We start from the raw sequence: 24,811 nt of genomic DNA, 5'->3' as shown, positions 1-24,811 counted from the left end.
TGGCTATTGTAAATAACACTTCATTGAGCATAGGGGTGCATATATCTTTTCTAATTAGTGCTTTCGTTTTCTTTGGATAGATAGCCAGAAGTGGAATTGCTGGATTGTAGGGTAGTTCTATTTTTAATTTTTTGAGGAATCTCCATACTGCTGTCCATAGTCACTGCACCGATTTACATTCCCTCCCACGGTGCATGAGGGGTCCCTTTTCTCCACACCTTCACCAACAACTTATCGGTTGTCTTTCTGATAATAGATATCCTGACCTGTGTGAGACTAAGTGATTTCTGTTGATGTCACGTGGAACAGAAGAAATGCCCAGCCAAGCCCTGTCCAAATTCAGACCAAAAAAATCAGGAGATGTAATAAAATGGTCATTGTTTTTATCCACCAAGTTCTGGGCTAGTTTGTTAGTCAGCCTTAGATAACCAGAACATCTCAACTACATTTGGTATGCCCCATTCCAGAGATCCTCTGCTTTATCCCCTTCGAGACTATGTTTCTGATTTGCTGCCCAAGTGGGAGAGGGCAGTGGCAGCTGCGTACTATTGGGAAGGAGATGGAGGAGATTGGCTGCTTCCAGTACAGACCTACAAAAAATCCTCCTGTTTTTAGTTTTAGTTATATACCCACTCTTAGAAGCACTTGGTGCAGCACATACCTGTGTTACCCTGGGAAATTCTACAATATCATGTTGCTTCTTGGCTTTCCCTACTCCTGGCTTAGGAGTCAGTTTTCTCATGTCTGCTATGTCAATTATCACCTATCTGCTTTCGGGTTTCCAAAATTTTGTTATTTTTCCTCACTTGTTCTTGTGAGGTTTTCTTGGGGGGAGGGGGTTAGTTTCTTGTTGTTGTTTGTTTGTTTGTTGTCTGTGTCAGGTATTAGTTGCAGCATGCGGGATTTTCGTTGAGGCATACGGGATCTGTAGCATGTAGGATCTTCAGTTGTGGCATGCAGGATCTTTTAGTTGTGGCATGCAGGCTCTTAGCTGAGGCATGCGGGATCTAGTTCCCTGACCAGGAATCGAACCCTGGCCCCCTACATTGGGAGCGTGGAGTCTTAACCGCTGGACCACCCAGGAAGTCCCTCTTGAGAGTTTTTTTTAATCTACTATTTAAAAAAATTTTTTTTACTGAAGTATAGTTGATTTACAATGTTATGTTAATTTCTGATGTAAAGCAAAGTGATTCAGTTACACATACGTATATTCTTTTTTATATTTTTTTCATTATGGTTTATCACAGGGTATTGAATATAGTTCCTTGTGCTAGACAGTAGGACCTTGTTGTTTATCCATCGTATTTATATATAATAGTTTGCATCTGCTAATCCCAAACTCCCAATTCTTCCCTCTCCCACCCCCCTCCCCCTTGGCAACCACAAGTTCACAAGTCTGTTCTCTGTGAGTGTTTCTGTTTTGTAGATATATTCATTTGCATCATATTTTAGATTCCGCATATAAGTGATATTATACGGTATTATCTGATCTTTCACTTTCTGACTTACTTCGCTTTGTATGATAATCTCTAGGTCCATCATGTTGCTACAAATTTGCCCTATTTCATTCTTTTAAAAAATCTACTATTACTTTAGTGAGATTTCAAGAGGGAGCAAGGCAAATGCATGTGTTCATTCTGCTATCTTTAATTTAAAGTCTCCTTTGAATCTTTAATTTCAACTGTTACATTAATTTTTTATTTATTTTTTTAAACTGCTCAGAGGCTGTTGATTTGTTTACTTTCTTTTTTTTTAAAGATTTTCTTTTGGACGGGGTCCATTTTTTTAAAGTCTTTATTGAATTTGTTACAATATTGCTTCTGTTTTATGTTTTGGTTTTTTGGCTGAGAGTCATGTGGGATCTTAGTTCCCTGACCAGGGATTGAACCCTCACCCCCTGCACTGGAAGGCAAAGTCTTAACCACTGGACAGCCAGGGAAGTCCCTATATTAATTTTGTAAATACTCCTAAAAAAAACTTAAAACATTAAATGAAATAAAATACTCACAGATCAGGTTGCCTAGAAGCAAAGCCTGAGACAGGGATTCTTGTGTAAGTGTCTTAGTGAGGAGGTATTCTCAGGAGAACCTGTGAGTCAAGCAGGACATCGCAGAGGAAGAAGCAAAGCACAGAAGGGTTTTCTGCTGAAATTTAGCCTCAGCCAAAGCCCATGGGAGCTCTGGACTAGGAAGGATATCATAGATTAATTCTTGGCCTTTTGTACCCTGTAAGGTTAGCATTGACTGTGGCTTCCCAACCTGGAGTGAGGGCAGTTATGGGGAGAAAAGGGGGCGCTGTGAGCTGGGTACACCCACCTAGTAAAGGTGATCTTGGCAGGGTGCATCTGCTCCATTTCTAACCTTTTCTTTTTTATTTTATTAATTATTTAAGGATTAAGTAGTGGATCTAATCCCTCTGAGGAAATGAATTATCCTTATTTCATTTTTTTCCCACTGTTTGTCTTCTTTAGTTGACTCCACGTTAGTTCATAAACTGAAGCTCAGAAACTTAAAGGTATCAAGCAGAGAAAAGGGGCTGACCAGGTGTAGAATCCAGACCAGTCTGATCCCCAAACCCATGCTCTCAACCATATTAAACCACCTCCTTTAGTTGCATCTTAAGGAAATAATTTAATGTTACCTCTCCAGCTTTTTGTTTTTAATATAAATTTATTTATTCATTTATTTCTGGCTGCGTTGGGTCTTCGTTGCTGTGAGCAGGGGCTACTCTTCATTGCCATGCGCATGCTTCTCACTGCAGTGGCTTCTCTTGTTGCGGAGCACAGGCTCTAGGCCTGTGGGCTTCAGTAGTTGTGGCGCACGGCTCTAGAGCACAGGCTCAATAGTTGTGGCGCACCGGCTTAGTCGCTCCGAGGCATGTGGGATCTTCCCGGACCAGGGCTCAAACCTGTGTCCCATGCATTGGCAGGCGGATTCTTAACCACTGAGCCACCAGGGAGGCTCACCTCTCCAGCTTTAAGGTTGCTAACAGTCACTTGCATTTTGATCTGTTCGATATAAAACACACTCCCCAGGGACTTCTCTGGTGAGGCAGTGGTTAAGAATCCGCCTGCCAATGCAGGGGATCGATCCCTGGTCCGGGAAGATCCCACAGGCTGCAGAGCAACTAAGCCCCTGTGCCACAACTACTGAGCCTGCACTCTGGAGTCCGCTAGCCACAACTCCTGAAGCCCACGCTCCTAGAGCCGGTGCTCCGCAACAAGAGAAGCCACCGCACTGCGAAGCCTGCGCACCGCAATGCAGAGTAGCCCCCGCTTGCTGCAACTAGAGAAAGCCAGTGCGCTGCAACGAAGACCCAACGCAACCAAAAATAAAAAATAAATAAAATCGATTCTTAAACACACACACACACACACACACTCCCCAAAGCTACCTACCCTCTGTTAAATGAAATCCGAATTTGCCGATATACCCAATAGGTTCATTATGCGAGCATTCACTGCCATGTGCCAGGACGGTACTGGGTGTGAGTGCAAAGACCACTTAGACCCAGTCAGTGCCTTGTTTGAGTCCAACCGGGGAGGCAGATACGAACAAAGACTGTATAATAAGGGGAGAGCGCTGTTTCAATGCCGAACCCGGGAGCTACTTGACCAGCAGCGAACCCAGGTAATGGTAGCGAGAAAGATCTGGAACTGCTCCGAACTCCCATTTCCAAAGGTTTCCCCAAGGAAAGGGAACTCGGCTTTTCTCAAGGGAGAAGGTGGAACTACGGAGAACTTTGGGGTATGTATAGTGCTGAGAGGGAAACGAAATGTGCCGTTCTGATTTCACTTTCCACTTTTCCGGCGTGAAAAAGTGCAGTGTCGCGGGGAGGAAGCTTTGACTCTCTGCCGGAATTCCGGCCGCGGTGGGCGCAGGGCGTGTGCGGGAGAGGTCCCGAGGCGCGGCCCTCCGAGGGTGTGGGGACGCCCGAGCACCGGAGACCTGAGAGTCCGACTGCTTCGACTCGAGGGAGCACGAGCGCGCCCGGGCGGGGCCAGGCAGGCTGGGATCCAGGCTGGGGACAAAGCCGAGAGCGCGACGCGCGGGCTCTAGGCCGGTGCAGCCCCTCCCCGGGCGCCAGGCGCGGCGGTCCCGGCCCCGGCGTCCAGGTGCGCTTCGCCCGCGTAGGCTTTTCCGGTCTCGTGGGCAGAGAGGGACAACCAGGAACTCGGGCTCAGTCTCCACCCCGAAGCGGGGCGGGTCCGCTTGGGATAAGACCCGCTGCCCGGCCCCGTCAGGGTGTGATCTCGGTGACCGCACAGAAGGAACGCCGTCCCGTCTCGGCCCCAGGGGTAAGGGGGTCCCGGGCTCCGGAAGGGGTGCAACAGCCCGGGAAAGCCTCGCGGGGGTGGCGGGTCCGGCGCCGCGCCGCTCCCAGGAGGGAGTGCCCGCGGCCGGCCTGCGGGCCCGCCCGGGCAGGCACAGGGTGGAGCGAGCCGGACTCGCTCCGGGTGGGCAAGGGAGAGGCAAACACCGCCCTTATTCACCGGCACCTTCCAGGAGAACCTCCAGAGCAGTTTATGCAGCTCAGGATGTACACCAGTTAGAGACCACCGCAGCTATTTATTGAGTTCATGTGCCAAGCACGGTGCTGGATTTAGGCATTACAAAGGATTGAGTAATATTCCCTGGAGCTGACTCAGTCCAACACCCAAGTTTTGCTTTTTTAATTCTTTCTTTACTCCGTTTAAGAAACGTACTCCTTTCTCCTAGTCTCTTACCCTTTCTCTCCGTGTGCACCTGACGTGCTCAGCACAATGCCTGGAACATGGGAATCTGATATTATTATGAGATCCATGACCTGAGTCGGCCGATGGCACAGCCTCACTCTTTAGTCATGGTTTTAACCAGCTGGAGACTTTGGGACCAAAGAGGTTATTGCTTTTCAACAATCTGCCCAACTTTAAGTGCTTCTCAAATTGATGCAAGTCTTCTGTAAGCTGTTGGGAGCATGTGGGTCCTGAGTAACCCACAGCTTTCATGAAAAGTGGGCATCTGCTGTCTCCAGCTGACAGTGGGAAGAATGAAGAGGGTCCCCCCACCAAATGATCCATCCCATTGTCCATCAGTTCTAGAACCCTCCACCTCCTCCTTACATTGCAAGTAACTCTCTTGATAGGGAAGCCCTCGCTCTTTAGTTGCCAGGGAATTCTCAGATGACAGAGGTGGAAGAGCAAGCAGCAGAGGAAGGGGACAGGGATGAGGAAATGGGTAACCATAGCCGGCCAGGACCGGCTGACTTCCCAGAGCCCTTTCTGGCCAAGGCCGGATCCCCTACATGAGCTTAGATCAGATTTCTGTTGCTTTGGGGGTACACGTGCGGGCACAGACGTACACACAATTACTGGATCAAAGGTGTCTGTGAATTTCCCTCCTAGATGTTCTTGCATTTGGTTAGGGATAATTTTTCTCTGAAAGCTATTTAGAGGGTAACATTGCAGTTAAGTCCGAGCACACCAGCCCTCAGTATCTGTAGGGTGAGAAGCCACTTGGTCATCCTCAGACTGTATCTTGTGGCCCATTTCTTTGCTTATGTCTAGCCGCTCATTTGTTTCTCAGCCTTGCACATCTGCTTGTAGACTAAGCCTGCTCTTCTCCAAGGGAGACGGAGGGGAGGGGCGGGCGCCGGGATAACAGACCTTGTGCCAGGGAGTACTTGTAGCTTCAGAATAAACCAGAGGGGGAATTTTCCTTGGGTGTCAATTTTATCCAGGTATTTGAGGATGAAAACACTTTTCATACAAAAACAATTACAGATATACTTTGTAGTAGGATTCAGAATTTAGATACCTTCTTTGTATAAAACAAACACTTCTAAACGTTTTGCCTGGGCTTTGGGCTGCAATTTGGCCCAAACCTAACCTTTGGGAGTTTGCTTTTACTGCAGTTAGGGCTACTTATGGAGGCAGTTTGATCGATGCTGCAGTATCCTCCATGGAGGGACTTTGAGTAACAGCTGTACTAGGTTACTTGTTTAATCTTTATTTCAACCTGAGGCGGGGTTATTAAGCTTGTTTTACAGAAGAGGATCCTGAGGCTCCAAGTGGTGGTCCTTAGTCAAGGTCAGACCTTTTGCGAACATTTAAATCCAGCTGCTGGATACTAAAGCCTGTTCTGTTATCCTCTCTGTCCTACTGTGGCTCTGTCAGTGCTTGGTTCAGAGTGATATGGCATTTGGATTTGTGGCTTCCTGGCTTATTAACTAAATCTTGACCAATGTTTTTCTTTGCCTTTTCAACTTTCTTCTGGTCAAGCTGATATGTAAACCATGGTGGGAAGAACTGGACCTGGCAGTAGTGTGGGGATACAGGTGAATGGCCCTAAATTCGGGAAGGGCTTGGCTTGTGGATGAGGGAATAGACTCACTCTTTGTGGCACTGGGCAGAGCTGGGCAGGAATTTTTGGATGGCAGGTTCTGGTTGGACTTAAGGAAGTGGCTTTTGAAACCCGTAGGCTGGGTGACTTTGGAGCTGGCGGGAGTCTCTCCCCCGAGATATCTGGGCAGAGGCCGAACAGCCCCTTTCTGATGGAGCTGGGAAGGGGACAAGGTTAAACTAAGATGACTTCTAAAGCCATAGTTTCCAAACTTCAGGTACATCCCTCCGGAAGCTTGCACAGCACACAGATTCTTGCCCCCAAAGTTCTGATCAGTATGACAGGGTGGGACCCAGGAATCTGCCTGTCATTGCTTTTATTGGGAATAACTTGTTAGTGTTCAGTTATGTTTGAACTGGACAGAGAGCTTTGCTGTGGGAACCTGCACCACCACCTCTGAAGAATTTATTTTAAAGGTTCAAGATGCTTGAGGTCAGTAAGTTGCCATTCTGCTTCTTGGTCCGGACTGCTAGACATAAAACTCATGTGGAACATTTTATCCGCAATCGGCAGCAAGGATAAATTGCAGCCAAAGGCCAGACTGTAAGTTACTCTGGAAAAGACCTTCACCTTTTCCCCCGCAACATCATTAACCCTTTAAGGCCCGGATATAACACAGCATGGACAGCCTGACTTGAAACAGATCAGGAGGCCCCATGGGTGGACTTTTGTCAAGTCATCAGAAAGACATCCCTGCCCAGTCACTGTAGATTCAATCCGCTGGGTTAAGGCACTCACCTCCCCCCACCACCCAACAGGTAACATTAAATTATTACCAGGAGCTAGTGTAGAGGGACCTTGTGGTGAATGGGAACAAGTTCTCCTGATTCCTGTGTAGTGGAGCCACCTCCTCTGGAGGAGGTCCTTTGTGGACACAAGCCCGGTGGTATCAACAGTCCCCAGCACCTGCCTTCTCACTCCTCTCCAAGGGCCTCAGGAAGGCATTTTCTGGACCCTGCTTAGCTTCAGCTTCTGTTATTGCTGCTTTTTGATGCTGTACAAGGACCCAGTGACTCACTGGTTCTCATCCTTGTTAGAGTCACAGACCCCTTTGAAAATCTTTTCTTGTTTTATTTATTTATTTTTATTTTTTGGCCGTGCCACACAGCATGTGGGATCTTAGTTCCCCAACCAGGAACTGAACCCGTGCCCCCTGCAGTGGAAACGCAGAGTCTTAACCACTGGACCGCCAGGGAAGTCCCTGAGAATCTGATTAAAGCCACGAATCTCCTCTTGAGAAGAATAAACATGCATTTGACATTTTCCCATACAGTCTCAAGGGGTTTACGGACACCCTTCTAATCCCAACCATGGATGCCTAGACATTGTGTTAAGAATTGCCCTAAAATTTGGCAATGTTTCTCAGAATTTTAAAATCCATTTACTTTTGTTCCATCAATTTGAATACTAGGAATTTATCTTAAAGATATAGTTGGACATGTGTGTGGAGACATGTGTACAAGGATATATACATTGCAGCATTGTCTGTAGCACCAAAAGTTTGGAGACGATTAAATCTCAGTAAGGGACTGGTTAAGTTATGGACCATCCATGCAATACAATACAATGCAGCTGTTAAAAAGTGGTGCAGGGGCTTCCCTGGTGGTGCAGTGGTTGAGAGTCCGCCTGCCGATGCAGGGGACACGGGTTCGTGCCCCGGTCCGGGAAGATCCCACTTGCCGCGGAGCGGCTGGGCCCGTGAGCCATGGCCGCTGAGCCTGCGCGTCTGGAGCCTGTGCTCCGCAACGGGAGAGGCCACAACAGTGAGAGGCCCGCGTACCACAAAAAAAAAAAAAAAAAAAAAAAAAAAAGTGGTGCAGGTTGATAGGAACAGATATAGAATGATATTGAAGATATATATACATATATTTAAAGTAAAATACAGTTTTACAAGATATGCTAACATTTCTGTATATAAGAATCGTGGAGACTATTTATATTCTTAGGTACTTGTTAATGCATAAATACTTCTGAAAGGTTACACAGGAAAATTATGACTGCCACTGTAGTTGGAGGGAGGTGAAGTTCTTACAGACTTATCAACATATACTTTTTGGTACTATTTGAGTTGTTTTTTTTTTATCATGTTCATGTATTGTCAGCTTTTTAAAACAGAGAGTTACAGATAGCACCTGTCCATTTAACACTGCTTGTGAAGAGGGAGAATGAAACAGAAATGAAGAATGTACAATTATCAAGTTTTCCAACCTTAAAATTAATATATGGTCATATACTTTCTTATTTGTGTACAAAGAGCTAGCATGGAATGTGCTTTGGTTTCCATACATTTCATCTGGCTATACTTTAACTGGTTGCAAAAATATTGTAAGGTGCCTTGACTTGCATGGTGGGGAAAGTTCTGCATTTAAATGGTCCGATGGTTCCATGTGTTTTTAGCTGCAGAAGCAGAGAGAGGAGGTAGATGGGATAAGGCACAGCTTGTAGACTAGATAGACCTGCTGGGGCAGGGCGCTTTGTCAGAGAAAGTCCTCACAGTGATATCAGGTCATGGGCACTCAGAGACCTGGCTTTGGCTTCAGAGCCTGGGCCTCCTTCTGCGGCTCAGTCTGTGAGGTCTCTGCCTCTCTGTAGGCTGAAACCTAGTATCCCCTATGAGCCTGACCCTGTGCCAAACACCTGGCATGTTATTTTAAAAAAATTTTTCACCTATGTTAGGTTGGTCCTGCTAATGTCGTCTCCATTATACTGATGCAGAAACTGAGGCACAAAGGGATTGAGGAATTTGCTCGACATCACATACTATCAAGTGGTAGAGCCAAGATTTGAACTTGGCAGTCTGATTCTATCTCCTGTGCTTACTACTCTGTTATACTATATAATGGGTTAAAAGTGGGGAATCAGGGCTTCCCTGGTGGCGCAGTGGTTGAGAGTCCGCCTGCCGATGCAGGGGAAGCGGGTTCGTGCCCCGGTCCGGGAAGATCCCACATGCCGCGGAGCGGCTGGGCCCATGAGCCATGACTGCTGAGTCTGCGCGTCCGGAGCCTGTGCTCTGCAACGGGAGAGGCCACGGCAGTGAGAGGCCCGCGTACCGCCAAAAAAAAAAAAAAAAAAAAAAGTGGGGAATCAGCGTGAGAAGGCAGGGCTGGTAGATTAAGCTGACTACGGGGTTGGACTTTTTCAGAGGTAAAGAGGTAGAGGCTATGTCCAAACCACTGGTCCAAGATGGATTTGATGTCATCTGGGTCATTCTAAGTGGGCAGGGAGTCCCAGCTGTTAGGTGGGGAGTGGAGCAGACATCAAACGAGGATGATGTGCTGTGTCATGATGCTGGTGGTGCCTCCCTATGGGAGCAAGACTTGGGGCAGCATCTAGGGGCAAGAGAGGCAGCTCAGCACCTCAGAGAAGGGTCTTCAGGTGGTAGGCAGGATGTCAGTGGCCCCCGCCAAATGGAAAAAAGGTCATTCATTTATTATACAGTGTGACATATGCTAGCTATTCAAGGATAAAATACCCAGACCCCATCCTTAGGGAGACAAACAAGCAAATCAACAATTAAAAAATCATAGGATTGCATGCAATTTTTTTTTTAACAGAAGCCAAATACATTTATTAAACCTGCTCTCAGCCAGGCATTTAGATACAAAGATGTCTATAACTACAGGGGCTTCACAACCTCCAGAACCACTTAACTAGGCAATGCTGGGTAAAGGTGACTTCGATTAGCTTTAAGCAAATAAGTCCATTTTGAGCTGGTCACTTGGCCTCTGGTCAGCAGTCATCCAGTTTGAGAAGTACAGAAGATGCTGCTGCCTGCCAGAGTGTCCTGTCCCAACAAGTGGGCCCTGAGGCTGGGGCACAGGGCAGTCTGCAGAGGTTCACTCCATTGCCTCACTGCATTTATCATTGCATGATAAATGATTTGATACACTATGCACAGACTGCCGTAGAACTGGGGGGGTATACCTAACTCCATCCTGGGTGGTCAGAGGAGGCTTCCTGGAGGAGGAACCATCCTGGAGGTGGGCTAGGAGAAGAAGGGCTTATGCACAGGCATGGGGATGAGAAAGCAAGACCAGGCACAGTGGAGGAGTGGCATGTCAGCCAGAGCAGGACTAGTCCCAGTGGCCAGAGCGGGAGGGAAATTAAGGCCATTCTGTAGGCCCATGGGAGACAGGACCAATTATTGGGGGATAGGTCTTAGAGAGTCCAGGCATCCCATAGTACAAACTGCTGGCCTAGGTTAAAAATCCCTGTTTTCTTTTGCATCTGCTCCAATGCTTAGCACAGTTATGTGATAAATGTTTTTAAATAAAAAGGAAGCTCTGGGTACCAGGAAGGAAGAGATTCAGCCTTGGAAAAACAAGGCTCCCTGCTTCCCTGCCCTACACTAGGCCAACTCTTTAAGGTTTGGCTTAGATATGTTCTTCACCCCTGATTGGCTTAATCTGGGTGAGGGGTCTCCCCTGGGTGCTCCTGTCTCCCCGTGATTCCCCTACCACAGGAATGTTCACACTTTTGTGCCTGATTACAGGCCTGTGCCCTCCCCTCAGCTTTGAGCTCCTCTGAGGGCAGGGCCGTGTGCCCCCCGTCCTCTGGCCCAGTGCACAGTAGGTGCTCACCAAAGGGATGCTGAATGAATGTGCTCTTTTTCATGGCCTGGAAAATCCAGTCCAACCTCCAGGCCCCACAGAATGACCCATTTTTGAAAATGACTGTTCCAGCCTTTATCTCTACTCTCTTCATGTCCTTAAACCAGCCCAACTCCGCCCTTAATGCATTTGACCCTTGAACACCTCGGGGGTTGTTCACTTCCTGCACAGTTGAAAATCCACGTATCACTTTACAGTCCCTCCGCTTATCCTTGGTTCCTCAGTATCCTTGGTTCTACACCCGCGGATTCAACCATCTGTGGATGGCAAACTGGCGCAGTAGAATTTAGTGAAAAAAGCTCAGGTATAAGTGGCTCTGGGGAAGGTCAAACCTGTATTGTTCAAGGGTCAACTATACTCTTTTCCAAATAAGTCTTACCATTCATAATCAGAGCTGAGGCTTCATTTTTACTGTCTTTGCCTACAGACCTCTTTGCTGTTTAAATCCTGTCTGTCTTTCTAAGCTTTTATCAAACGAGAGCTTTTTGACTCTCTTGGGTGGTGGTGGGACGACTTAGTCTGTAGTCTCTCGCTACCCTGAAGGTTTTATGATAGTTGCCGAGCGCTGCTTTGTGACTGGATTGGTTAGCAAGATCTTCTTCGTCTCTGTTTCTCTCACAATGCCTAGTACCTGATTGGGGCAAAATAACTATTTAAGTAAAGACGATGAGTGGCTGCCCACACAGCAAGTGGCAGTTTTGGAATGGGGGGGTCTCATGCAGGGACTACCTAAATGAGAATCAGGGCCTGGAACTGGATGTGAGGAGAATAAGCAAGGGTGCTTATTGGAACTTGATTACATAAGGTCTTTGAGCCCCACCCAAGATTTACTGACTCAAGTTCTAGAGTCTAGCATCCCCCAAATCCATTTTTCTGAACGCTCCCTGAGTGATTTTTGGGCACACTAAAGTTTGAGGACTTTTCCCAGGTACCGTGCTAGGTGCCTTACCCTCTGTACTAATTAGAATCTTTTTCAAGCCATAGCTCCAGACGCCAAGTCCTGACATCATCCAAGGCCCCAAGGAAGGAGGAAGTTGGTAGGCTGACTCTATCTGTTTTAGCCTGGGGGACACTCTGTCTCCAAGCCCCTTGGCAGGCTTGCCTTTATTTCTCATTGGCCAGAGTGTGTCACATGGCCACTCAGACCATTGTGGCGGTTGGAATGGGCTTGCCTTGGACCAGTCATTATTTCTTCCTGGGGAGTCCCACCTTCCTGGTTTACCAAACCCAGTCTGTCAACTCATGAAGGTTCTCTTAATGAGGAAGGAGGGTATGATGGGGATTGACATTGTTGCTAATCCTGGCAGAAGTCCTGCACAATAGACACAACTATCTCAGATTTATGCCAGAATAAACTGGCTCTCACAGTGGGGGTGAACCTTGAAGCAGGGACTGGAGCTCCGCCCTTGTTCTGGATTCCCAGCCTCCTACCTCCAGCGCTGCATGTCCTCCGTTATAGCCTAGGCCAGCACTCACATGTAGGAAGAGACTTGAATTTGGAGTTTCACAGATCTTATAAATTAACAGCTCAGGCCTGCCAGAAGTAAAGCATGTTTGCAGTGGGTGGTTTTGAGAACTCTACTGTTTAAATAATCTTTGGCAAACATATTTCCTGAGTCATATTTAGGCATAGCTATGCTTGTATATATTAAACGGTGTTAATGTTATGATACCCCCCCTTCCATTAATAAAATTTTGCCTGTTTTTCCCCCCATGACCTTATTCTTGATGTAAGATCATGAGTGGGAATCTACAGTTATAAAATGCCCATGGGATGGTTTGGGGACCATTTTAGGCATCAGTAGTTGGAATCTAGAATCATTACTCTAAAGCAGTGGTTCTCAAATTTGAGGATGCATCAGAATCACCTGGTGGGCTTCTTAAAAACTAAATTGCTGGACCCCAGCCCCAGAGTTTTGGATTCTGTAGGTCTGAGGTTGGGCCTGAGAATTTACACTTTTAACAAATTCTCAGTTGATGGTGACGTTCTTGGTCTGGGAACCACACTTTCACAGCCACTAGGTTGTATGAACTTCTTTTAGGTTGAAATACTGGTCTGGATTTATTGAAAAGATAAATATAGTGGGATTTTAATCATGCACATGGCGCCTTCTGCCTTTTTCAGGTTCTTTTGTGCTCCCTATTAAAGCTGCCTGTGACCTCCCCACCAGAGCCATGCTTTGGGTGGACTGGATTCCCAGGGTTTTCTGTACTTCAGTGAATCTGGGGAAGGCTTATTCCTCAGAAGTGAGAAGATGAAGTGGCATCCACACGCCCGCCCTCCAGGCCAAGCATGGTTGTCTGGGCACTAAAGGTGGCCTTAAATATTGGTCTTAAACTCCTGCTTTTACCTTAAGAACGAATGAATTTCTGGTATGTGCTCAAACATATTGATAGGAGAACCTTGAGAACATTATGCCAGGTGAAATAATCCAGACACAAAAGAGCAAATATGATTCCACGTATAGGGGATGCCTAGAAAAGCCAAATTCAAATTCATAGAGACAGGAAGTAGAATGATGGTTAGCCGAGGCTGGGGTGAGGGGGGAATATCGAGTTATTATTTAATGGGTACAGGGTTTCTGTTTGGGATGTGGTGATGGTTGCATGATATTGGGAATGTAATTAATGCCACTGAATTGTACATTTAAAAATTGTTAAAATGGTAAGTTTTGTTATGCATATTTTACCACAATTAAAAAGAAAATCATCCTTCATCTCTGTTCTCCCAGTGGTGTCCTGGAGCGCTCTTGCATCAGTCCATCAGAGATGGTTGTTAAATGTTCACGGGTTTCGCAAGCTGATTGCTAAATATAGCCACTATTTAAAATTCAGTTAGGACTTCCCTGGTGGCGCAGTGGTTAAGAATCCGCCTGCCAATGCGGGGACACAGGTTCAAGTCCTGGTCCGGGAAGATCCCACATGCCATGGAGCAACTAAGCCCGTGGGCCACAACTACTGAGCCTGTGCTCCAGAGCCCGCAATCCACAACCACTGAGCCCGCGTGCCACAGCTACTGAAGCCTGCGCTCCTAGAGCCCTTGCCCTGCAAGAAGAGAAGCCACCGCAATGAGAAGCCCACGCACCGCAAGGAAGAGTAGCCCCCGCTCGCCGCAACTAGAGAAAGCCCGCGTGCAGCAACGAAGACGCAACACAGCCAAAAATAAATAAATAAAATAAATCAAATTTTTAAAATTCAGTTAAATGAACTTAGGCGTAAATACATTACATTAAAATAGACATATTTATAAATAAGTTTTATGTATTTATTTTTAAATAAGTTTTATTTAAAACAACCCATCACTTTCCAATTATTTTACTACATTTTACTATTATATATGGTCTCTTATATATCTGTGTGGTGGAAACTACTATATAATGGTGTACTACTGCCTACTTATTCCCAGCTCCAAGTTCAGTGACACCACATAAGTAAGTTGAAATTGATCATGTTGGAAATATTTACACCAAAGAAATGGAGGCAAACCAGGGTTTTCTTTCCCTGGAGAGCTCCTGTTAGATTATTAGCACACCCCTGGTCTCCTCATGTCTCACTGGTGGAGCAGGGTTGGAGTAAGCTTGTAGGGATAAAGCACCAGCTACTTGGGATCTTCCAGCCAGACTTCCTTGAACTTAATTCTAGCTGTTTCCAAATAGCCATGTCATTGGGTGTTTTCCCCATGCCTGAAAAAGAAGACGTGATGGCTAAGTTTAGTGGGTAGGAAACTGGATGAGTCATATAGTAAGTGAGTGACTTTAACCTCCTGGGCAAGAGTTTTCTCAACTGGAAGGGGTGGGAGAAAAACTAGTAGAAATAAAATAAAGCACTTATTCTAGCAATGAGGAAGAGATACTTTTTTAAAAAGTTTTCATTATGGACTTTTCCCCACATATACCCAAAGTGGGAGAACACTAAAATGAAGCCCCATATACCTGTTCCTCACCCAGCTCAACAATTATCAACATTTCACCAAAAAAGAGACTTTTCTAACCATTGAAGTAATAAGAGGGAAGAGTACGAAAGAAAAGACGGGAAGAGTACAAAGTACAAAGGTATGATTTACAATTTTTCTCGCGAATTTTGACTGTACTAAAAGGAGAATATGAAATTGGAAAGATACATAATTCTTGATATAAAATATTAAATTTTATAATATATTCGTAATTTCTAGAAATGTGTTAGTGAAGCACCAAGATCCCAAAAATGGGCAAAAAATGCAAACAAATAATTCACAAAGAAGGATACAAGTGGAAAAAGAGAAGAGAGCGTTCCTGCTACACATTCAAAAAAGCAAGTTAAACCAACGGTAAGGTTCAGTACTACACCTCCTAAACATTAAATTATAAATAAATAGTAAATAAATAAATAAAGCAAGCAAACAAGCTTATGGCTGGCTGGGATTTGGATAGCCTTTTAACTTTGGAGGACAACTGGAAATGTAATTATCAGATATCACCAGGAATAGGTCAAAAGAAGAATAAAATCTACAATGCTAACTCTAAAGATTGTAGTCACAGCATAAAAAAACCTGAACAACCAATAGGAGAGGGACATTGAATAAATTATATCAATACAGTGGAAGAATATAAATTTAGTAAAATAATAAATATGATGATTGTGTAGAATTAGGAAAATTAAGAGGAGAGAGTAGAACATAAAATGATATACATACTGGGATTACAACTGTGCTAAAAGATTGGAACAAACAGTAAGTGAAAGTTGATGGTAAGTTTACATGTTTTTTAAATGACCTTTTCAGTGCTTAAAGTTGACTTAATAATTTACAAAATAAAATCAAAGGGGGAAATAGATGTGATTACTTAAGACCTTATAGTCTCTAAAATTCTATGAAAGTTGATCTTCTCCATTTGTAGGAAAGATCCATAATTATTAGCACTGCACTGGAAAATTCTACCTCTGCCCACATTCTCACTGGGTTTGGGAAACAAGTTTATCAGACCATGCAGGCAACTTAAATAATAACAACTGGAGAGAAAGAGAGGTGACAAATAAAATTAATGCTAACCATCCTGGATCCATACATCATTGTTACAATTACAAAATCCTGAGGTTGCTAAAACAGAAATAAAACCAAATAATAAATTGTCTGCCACGTACATTTTATAATAAATAAAGGTTATTTTCTAAAAGCTACCCAGTATTTTCTGTTTTATCTTTTCTGTGATCTCTTAAGGTGTTTTTTTAATTTATTTTTTATTATTATTATTTTTTTTGGCTTCGTTGGGTCTTAGTTGCAGCATGTGCTGGGGTTGTTGTTAATGCATGCGGGATGTTTCATTGCAGCTCCTGGGCTTCTCTCTAGTTGTGGTGTGGGGGTTTTCTCTTCTCAAATTGTGGCACGTAGGCTACAGAGTGCATGGGCTCTGTAGTTTGCGGCTCGCGGGCTCTTTAGTTGAGGCGCTGTGAGCTCAGTAGTTGTGGCGCATGGGCTTAGTTGCCCCGCGGCATGTGGGATCTTAGTTCCCCGACCAGGGATCAAACCCGTGTCCCCTGCATTGTAAGGTGGATCCTTTACCACTGGACCACCAGGGAAGTCCCTCTTAAGGTGTTAATATTAGATTTTTTATGATCTCTGCAGATAGTCTCCATGTCTTTTAGAAGGACTCCTGCTGGAGGATTGATTGATTGATTTTTTTTTTTTTTTTTGCGGTACGCGGGCCTCTCACCGCTGTGGCCTGTCCCGCTGCGGAGCACAGGCTCCGGACGCACAGGCTCAGCAGCCATGGCTCACGGGCCCAGCCACTCCGCGGCATGTGGGATCCTCCCGGACCGGCACACGAACCCGTGTCCCCTGCATCGGCAGGCGGACTCCCAACCACTGCGCCACCAGGGAAGCCCTGGAGGATTTATTTTTATGGGGGAAAAAACAGTTGAATCCAAACAGTAGTGAAAAGAATATTATTTAGATGTGATTTGGTAAGCCCTCTTAAATACACATGAGTGTTTTAAAAATAAAATCTCTTGCCACGGGACTTCCCAGGTGGAGCAGTGGTTAAGAATCTGCCTGCCAATGCAGGGGACACGGGTTCGAGCCCTGGTCCAGGAAGATCCTACATGCCACAGAGCAACTAAGCCCATGCGCCACAACTACTGAGCCCGCGAGCCTCAACTGCTGAAGCCCGCACGCCTAGAGCCCTTGCTCTGCAACAAGAGAAGCCACTGCAATGAGAAGCCCACGCACCCCAACGACGAGTAGCCCCCGCTCTCCACAACTAGAGAAAGCCGGCGCGCAGCAACGAAGACCAAACGCAGCCAAAAAAAAAAAAAAAAGTCACTGTTTTTCAAAAGTAAATTTCTTATAAAATTAAACCAAAAAAAAAAAAAAATCTCTTGCCACTCGGGAGGGAGGAAAAGAGTGATCATAGAAAATTAATCTCGGCCTTGATGTGCTGAATACAGAATATTTAAGCCAAGCTCTTTAGTCTCAAAGGATTTCTTGATGTTACTATGCTAATCATTTTCTCCTCCTATTTAGAATGTGTTCTTCTGCCAATGATTCCCTGAATGTTTCTTATGAATAATTAAGTGAATTATTTTCAGGGATAAGCTTTGCCTTTAAATATTCTGAGGCTTTTGTTCTTTTGTCATAGACCCATTATGTGTTTTTCTTTCTTTTTTTAACAAATGGGAAAATTAAAGCACCAAGAAGATAAATAATTTTCTTGGTGAGATCTAAAAGAGATAATCTGAGATAATCATTCACGTCAAGTGTTTAGAACAGTGTCTGACACATTATAAGTGCTCAAAAATAGCTCTCATAATTATTACACAAGGTACGTAATAGAAATATAAAGTGAGCCACAAATGTAAGTTTGAATTATCTAGTAGTCACATTTTAAAAAATAAAAAGATACAGGTGAAATTAATAATATCAATTATCTTACCCAATAGATTCAAAGTATTATCATTTCAATGTATAATCAGTGTAAGAAGTGATTAATGAGGTATTTTACAGTATTCTTTTCGTACTAAGTCTTAACAAACCGGTGTGTATTTTACACTGACAGGACATCTGAATTCTGTTGCTGAAGTTTCATCAGAAATACTTGATCTGCATTTAGATTTAGTAAAATTTAGTTTTCATGTAGATTCACAGACTCACATTATTTCAACCATACATAAAAGTTTTCCAAAAAACTTAAGTACCAAAAAATAATTTTCCTTTAATATTTGCATCCACATTGAAAAACGTGGTTCATCTTTTTTAGAATTGATTTGACTGTCAAATGAAAAGCACATCACTTTTATTTATTTTTTATTTTAAAAAATATTTATTTATTTATTTACTTATTTTGGCCGCACTGGGTTTTAGTTGTGGCATGCAGAATCTTTTCAGTTACAGCATGTGGGATCTAATTCCCTGACCAAGGATGGAACCCAGGCCCCCTGCATTGGGAGTGCAGAGTCTTCCCCACTGGACCATTAGGGAAGTCCCAGCATATCACTTTTAAAACTGCACCTGTCCCAGTTAATTCACTCACTCTTATGCCAATTGAATCTCTTTTTCCTTACTGTGCCAGTCATAATGCTTCTGCCTCTCCACTCAATTCCACATCAGTAAGCTGCCTTCATTTAAAATTTTTAAATGTGTCCATAGCTATTTTTTCACACTAGAAAATGTTATAATTAAAATAAGTATTTAAATGTGATTACAAATTACAGTTTACATAGATATCACTGTAATTCATGCTGTCTGCAAGACATATTCAAATAAACACATTAAAAATGTTGCATCAATCCATAGATAGTATCAGTCAAAGTGAATCAATCCGTTGACACCAAGTGGATTGGCGGTGTGATTAGATGTAAAACTAGAACAGATGCAACGTGCCTGACATGCGCACTGCACAGTGCAATGGTTAAAGTGAAATGTGACCCCACCAAAACATTGCAGCTGTGTGTTATGGAAAAATATCTTATACTGCCTCAATTTAAAACTTTAAACTTAATTAAAATTAAACAAAATTTAAAGTTATTTTCTCTGTCACACTAGCTGCATTTCAGTTACTCATAACCACTTGTGGCTTGTGGCTATGGCATTGCACGGCACAGGTATAGACTGTCCGTCAAGGATAGGGTGGATGGGACACTTTGGTCCCATCCTGTGCACCTTTTTGTGTTGGCATCAGCTTTTTTTTTTTAATTTATTTATTCATCTTATTTATTTATTTATTTTTTGGCTGCATTGTGTCTTTGCTTGCATTCAGGTTTTCTCTAGTTGCTGAGAGCGGGGGCTACTCTTTGTTGCAGTGCTCAGGCTTCTCATTGCGGTGGCTTCTCTTGTTGCAGAGCACAGGCTCTAGGCGCGTGGGCTTCAATAGTTGTGGCACACAGGCTTCATTAGTTGGGGCTCGCAGGGTCTAGAGCTCAGGCTCAGTAGTTGTGGCGCACGGGCTTAGTTGCTCCGCGGCATGTAGGATCTTCCCGGACCAGGGCTCGAACCTGTGTCCCCTGCACTGGCAGGTGGATTCTTAACCACTGCGCCACCAGGGAAGCCCGGCATCAGCTTTAAGCAGGAGAGAAGGTTGTTTGTACAGTGCCTGATCGAATTCCCACCTCTAGCTGGTTTTCTCTTTGTTTCTTTTCTGCCTCTCCGAGGTAGCATCTTTTCCTACCCCCAATGCCCGGTTCTCTGATATATAAATGATGCATTTCCACCAGGGTTTTTTTCACTGGTCACCTTTCCCTGCCTCTACTCTGCCTCTTGTCTGGTTTGGGGATGAGTAGGATGAGTTAAGGGTCCACCTCACAGCTTCTCAACTCAGGTGGCTGGGCTGGGCTGGGCTGGGGTTTTCTGGAGGGATCCCCACATCAGACAGCTGATGGAGGTGTGTAACCCGTCTCCCCACTATCTCCCTCTCTCTCTCTCTCTCTCTCTGTCTCTCTCTCTCTCTCTCTCACACACACACACACACACACACACACACACACACACACACTCACTCGATCTGCCTCAAGTTAGTTTCAGTTCCTCTCAGCTTCTGACATTGTCTCATGTCAGTCCTAGAGCTTTGGGTTTTGTCACGGAGTTTCTTCCATTGCCTCCCCGTGCCTTCATGAGTTTTTTTTTTTAATTTAATTTAATTTTTTTAATACAGCAGGTTCTTATTAGTTACCTATTTTATACATATTAGCGTATATATGTCAATCCCAATCTCCCAATTCATCCCACCACCGCCCCCGCTTCGTGAGGTTTTTAATGAAAAAACTGGGAGAGGCGGCATCAGAAATAGCAAGTTCCCTGTGTGAATCAGACATCCACTGTGGGAGAATTTTAACAGTTCTGTTTTTGTATTCTTCTTTCAGAGTCAGCTTGAACTCTGGAAAGATTTGGAAATAGAACCCTGCGCTGGCCCACTGAGGGAGTGTCTGATCCAGGGGGGAGTGGCACTGCCCACAGAGCTAGATCTTGCATATTTGCAGGGCATGGAGGTGCCAGAAGAGTATGTGACATTTAAGAGAGCAGTGTTCATTCTCTGCTCGCTTCCAGATCTCCAAGGTTGAAGCAGTGTAAACCTGTGAAGGAAAACCTAGTTGCTTTTCCCGTTTGTTTAGGAAGAGTGTTTTCTTCCCTCGTGGCGAACAGAAGTGGTGGTATTGGTAAGGAAAGGCCTGGGCTGCATAATACCTGTTTTCCTACCTACAGGCAAACAAACCCTAGCAGGACGGGAGGACGCCTGGCCGCGTCAGACTTTCTCACCGCCTCTTTACCGATCACTCCCCTCCAGTACTATAGTTTCTCATTCGGCCCCCGTCTGTCTCCTCCCTTCCTGCATCACAAGGATTTTGTAAAGAACGATGGAATGGATTTTAGTTTCTCTGGGAAAGATTATAAGAGAAAGGCCAGATGTTAGATTCAGGGTTCTTTTTTCTGATGAGGCGCTCCCCTTGTTTACCCCTAAGACTTATGATGGCTGAGACAAGACAGGAGATCAAGAGTACTGGTCAACCTTGAAATTTGGGTCTCAAAATATGCGGCCTGTTGTTTGTGATTCATAAGGAGGGGTCCAGGTAACCCAGGTGCAGATGGACATACAGAAGCTCTGGTGATAGGAGAGACAAGAACTGGAGATCAGCACGAGTAGCTTTGTGATCATCCTAGGTGAACAGCTAGTGGGGTTCCTGTCTTAGAGTCTTACTTGCCTGGAATAGTTTACTTATGGTATTTCTGAAGGGGAACATGGAATTAAGTGACCTTTCACATTACCTTGAGGGCCTCTAATTCTAAAATAACTCGGAAAATGGATCGGGAACACAGTGTAACCTGGGGCAAAGCTTAACTATGCCGAACAGATTTTTCTCTTTGAATAGTTGTTATCCCTGAGGAGCCATGGTTTTACCCGTGATGCTGTGCAAAAGCTGTATGGATTTTTGGATTCCACTGAGTTGGACTTTGCCTTTGAGTGGGTATTGCTAAATGAAAGAGAACAGCAGCAGGCTTCCCCTGAGAGGCCACTGTCAGCCTACAAAGCTGTATAGGTGTGTGTTATCTTAATCATATACTTTTGGCTGTAGACATGTTTATTATCTTATTGAAGTGTAATTTACATACAAAAAAATGCACAGATCTTGAGTGCTTAGTTCAAGGAGGTTTTTTTTTATTTTTTAAAAAATTATTTTTTAAAAATTGTGGTAAAATGCACGTAAGATAAAGAAGATGTGGTACATATATACAATGGAATATTACTCAGCCATAAAAAGAGATGAAATTGGGTCATTTGTAGAGACGTGGATGGATCTAGAGACTGTCATACAGAGTGAAGTAAGACAGAAAGAGAAAAACAAATATCGTATATTAATGCATATATGTGGAACCTAGAAGAGTGGTACAGATGAACCGGTTTGCAGGACAGAAATAGAGACACAGACGCAGAGAATAAACGTATGGACACCAAGCGGGGAAAGCGGGGTGGGGCGGCGGTGGGATGAATTGGGAGATGGGGATTGACCTATATACACTAATATGTATAAAATAGATAACTAATAAGAACCTGCTGTATAAAAAAATAAAATAAAATTCAATTTTTATCGGAAAAAAATTATTTTAAAAAAATTGCGGTAAAATACGTAAGGTAGAATTTACCATCCTAACTATTTTTAGGGGTTCAGCTTAGTGGCGTTCAATGCATTTACATTGTTTTGCGACTATCACCACCACTCTTTTCATCTTGCGGAACTGCAACTCTGTACCTGCTAAACTGTAACTCCTTTTCCTCCCTTTCTCTCACCCCCTGGCACTACCATTCTACCTCCTGTTTTATGAGTTTGACTAAGTACCTAATATAAGTGGAATCATACAGTATTGATCTTTATGTGTCTGGCTTATTTCACTTAGTGTAATATCCTCACGGTCCATCCATGTTGTGGCACATGTCAAATTTCCTTTCTTTTTAAGGCTGAATAGTATTCCGTTGTGTGTATGTACCACATTGTGTTTATCCATTCATCTGTCAGTTGACACATGGGTTGCTTCCATCTGTTGGCTATTTTGAATAGTGCTGCTGTGAACATGGATATACAAATATCTCTTTCAGTCCCTGCTTTCAATGTTTTTGGAAGATACATACATATATATATATCTCCAGATTGTATATACCTAGAATACATATACCCATAAGTGGAATTGCTGGATCACATAGTAATTACTCTATTTTTAACTTTTCAAGGAACCACCATGCTGTTTTCCAAAGTGGCTGTACTATTTTACACTCCTGCCAGCAGTACACAAGGGATCCGGTTTCTCCACATCTTCACTGACACTTGTTATTTTCTGTTTTGTTTTGTTTTTGTTTTTGTTTCTGTTTTTTGGCCGCACCATGTGGGATCTTAGTTCCCTGACAGGGATCAAACCTGCACCCCCGCAGTGGAAGCTCAGAGTCTTAACCATTGGACTGCCAGGGAAGTCCCATTTTGTTTTGTTTTAGTAGTAGCCATCCTAATGGGTGTGAGGTGAGTTCAATGAGTTTTGACAAATGTATACAGCTGGGTACCACTGCCCCAGTCAAGATAAGGAACATTTCAGTCACCCCCTAAAGTTCCTTTCCTCATGCTCCTGGGCAGGTATATCCCCTCCGCCTCACCACCACCCGCCAACCCCTGACCCTAGGCAACCATTTTTTGCTTTCTGGCATTATACATTAGCTTTGTTTTTTCTAGAATTTCATATAAATTTCATATAAACACTTTATTTGGCTTCATTCACTCAGAATAATATTTTAGATTCATCCATGTTATCACTATATCAGTAGTTTACTGAATAGTATTCCATTGCATGAATATTCTGCAATTTGTTGACTATTGAGCTGTCTCCAGTTTGAGCTGTCTCCAGTTTGGAGCAGTTGTGAATAGGGCTCATGTGAACCCTCTTGCCCAAGTGTTTTTGTGGATATGGGTTTTCACTTATCTTGGGTAAATAAGAGATGGAATCCTGAGTCAAAGGGTAGATTCATCTTTAACCTTATTTTAAACTGCCGAATAGTTCTCTCAAGTTCACAGTGTTTGAAAGTTTCAGTTGCTCTATATCTTCTCTAACATTTAATAATGTCCGGTTTTTGTTTTCCGTTTTTTTTTTTTTTTTGCGGTACGCAGGCCTCCCACTGCTGTGGCCTCTCCCGTTGCGGAGCACAGGCTCCGGACGCGCAGGCTCAGCGGCCATGGCTCACAGGACCAGCCGCTCCGCGGCATGTGGGATCTTCCCGGACCGGGGCACGAACCCGTGTCCCCTGCATCGGCAGGCGGACTCCCAACCACCGCGCCACCAGGGAAGCCGCCCCCCCTTTTTTTTCACCATTTTAGGGGATGTGAAATGGTATCTCATTGTGGTTTTAATTTGTATTTTCTGCATAACCAATAACAAGCATGTTTTCATATACTTACTGATCATTCATATATCTTTCGTGAAGTGTCTGTTCAAGCCTTTTGCCCATTTAAAAAATTGCCTTGTTCATCCTTGTGTTATGATTTTTAGTTCTTTATATACTCTTGATTCAAGTCCTTTGTCAGATGTATGTGCAGTGAATATTTTTCCCCAATCTATGGCTCTTCTGTTAATTTTCTTAATAGTGTCTTTTATTGAGCAAACCTTTTTTATTTTGATGAATCTTGTCAATATTGGCTTTTATGGCTAGTACTTTTTTGTGTCCTATCTAAGAAATCTCTGCCCACTTCAGGGTGGAGAATATATTCTCCTATGTGGGTGAGAAATAAACCCCAGTTGGACTGTGGCGTTGGCTGCACCACCCTCAGATTTGGACCTTCCCACGGGTGTTTCCCATCATAAGGACAGCACGGATTCTCCTGTACTAGTGTGAACCTGTCCCACCCATGCTGCCAGCACCTGCCAGACCTTGGGTCAGTGAATGAATCCAACACGTTATTACCACGCATGTTACCCAGAGGCGAACCCACCACTTACCTGTAGACAGGGCTATCTCATGTCTACATGAAGGGGTGGGCTGGGCGCTCTCTGTAGCCTTCTCTACCCTTAAAATCCAGCACTGGTGGAAATGAGCTCTTTCTGGGGCAGGCATTTCCGCTCCATTTCTACTCCCTCTTTCTTTGTGTACTTACATCATGGCCTTGGATTGCTCTCTCACCTGTGGTTTGCTAGACGTTTTGATCTGAAATGGGGGAAAAATCAACTCTGGGAGATCAAAAGAATAGTTGTGACTTAATTCTGGAGGGGCACTGCCCCTAATAGCGTAAGTAAACTGGCATCTGGGGCTTGAGAAAACATGTCAGAGCTGCGCCAAACCCATGTTAGACTTTGAGTGAAAGCCCGTGCTGTTTTCGGTTCGTAGC

At 44.2% G+C, this 24,811-nt stretch overlaps 1 protein-coding gene across 1 annotated transcript in view; it reads left to right on the top strand.

Annotated features, from left to right (window-relative positions):
* The first annotated feature begins 4,145 nt into the window (after nt 1-4,145).
* The window catches only part of ANXA4 (annexin A4), a 72,165-nt gene continuing 51,499 nt past the window's right edge, over nt 4,146-24,811 (top strand). Inside the window, exon 1 of the mRNA XM_019942846.3 lies at nt 4,146-4,297. The gene's annotated coding sequence lies outside the window, so the exon portion shown is untranslated. The remainder of the gene's footprint in view (nt 4,298-24,811) is intronic.

Source organism: Tursiops truncatus, chromosome 14 (genome assembly GCF_011762595.2).
Source record: "Tursiops truncatus isolate mTurTru1 chromosome 14, mTurTru1.mat.Y, whole genome shotgun sequence".
Classification (NCBI taxonomy): Eukaryota; Metazoa; Chordata; class Mammalia; order Artiodactyla; family Delphinidae; genus Tursiops; species Tursiops truncatus.
This window is presented reverse-complemented; position numbering and strand designations above follow the sequence as displayed.